Raw genomic sequence first — 1,320 nt, forward strand, 5'->3', positions numbered from 1 at the left:
ATGCCGCGGAGCAACTAAGCCTGTGCGTCACAACTACTGAGCCTGCACTCTAGAGCCCATGAGCCACAACTACTGAGCCAGTGTGCCACAACTACTGAGCCTGTGCTCTACAGCCTGTGCTCTGCAACAAGAGAAGCCACCACAATGAGAAGCCCCCGCACCGCAACGAAGAGTAGCCGCCGCTCTCCGCAACTAGAGAAAGCCCATGCACGGCAACGAAGACCCCATGCAGGCAAAAAAAAAAAAAAAAAAAAAAGAATACCTGCAGGGACCAAGGAGTGAGACTTTACTTGTTTCAGGGGGGACCCTCTTCCCAGGAAAGCCAGAAAGGACCTCAGGTGCCTGGAGCTTGCCCAGCTCGCTACTCATCTCATCCATCTCAGGGCTGAGAGGAGCAAGCTCCCTTGGAGTACGGGCCAAGAAGTGGGCCTCCCCCCAGCTGCCCCCACCTGCCCTGCTCAGGAACAAGCAGCCTCAGACTTGTTGCTAGAGGTTGAACTTTTGAGTGGGCAGTGTTTTCTCCCAGGGATGGCTTCAACTTTCCCTCCTAGGGCTCAAGGGTAGAAATAAACTCTGTGCACCCCTCCAAGCTGCTGAATCATCTTCGGGGTATCTAGGAAGCTGCGAGATTCCAAGCTGTAGAGCAGTGCTGGGGAAATCTGGAGATAAGTAAGAAGTGCTGTTTGGTGCATTGTCTTTGTTGATGTAAGGATATTAGAAGCTTGGAAAAAAAAAAAAAAAAAAAAGGCCAAGCTACTAACTTTGTCGTATGTGTACCTCATTGACTTCCCAGCTCCCTTCCCATTTCCTTGGGTCTTCCGGTCCTTTCAGTGTCACACTGGGCTGGTGCAGCCTGGTCTATCCAGTGGCTGGGTGCCACCTTGGAGCACTGAGTCAGATCTGCAGGCAGCTGCCTCCTGGGAGCGTATGCCCCAGCTCCTGGCTGGGCTCCATGCTCTCCCTGCCCATGTGTACCTGTTGCCTGAGTCACGCTGCACTGGGGCTTGGAGGGGGTCTCAGAACCTTTGCACCTGCTGCAGAAGCAGCACCAGTTGGGCGTGACTCAGCAGCCCACCCTGGTGGCCCAGCCAGGCTGTCCCTGACTCAGTGGGATCCTGGGATGTCCTCCAATACCCCTGAAAGCCTCAGCATCCCTATCAATGACTCGGGCCCCCCGCTGGGCATTAACTGGTTTCAGGAAAATCACTCTGATTAAGCTCCAATGAAAGGGGCTCAGGAGATTTCAAAGCCAATCAGGGCTTCTGGGGTGAGGAAGAGTGGCAGCTGTTGAGGTGACAGTGGAGGGGAGACGCTTTAGTC

This window comes from Lipotes vexillifer, unplaced genomic scaffold, assembly GCF_000442215.2.
Source record: "Lipotes vexillifer unplaced genomic scaffold, Lipotes_vexillifer_v1.1 scaffold581, whole genome shotgun sequence".
NCBI classification, from domain to species: domain Eukaryota; kingdom Metazoa; phylum Chordata; class Mammalia; order Artiodactyla; family Lipotidae; genus Lipotes; species Lipotes vexillifer.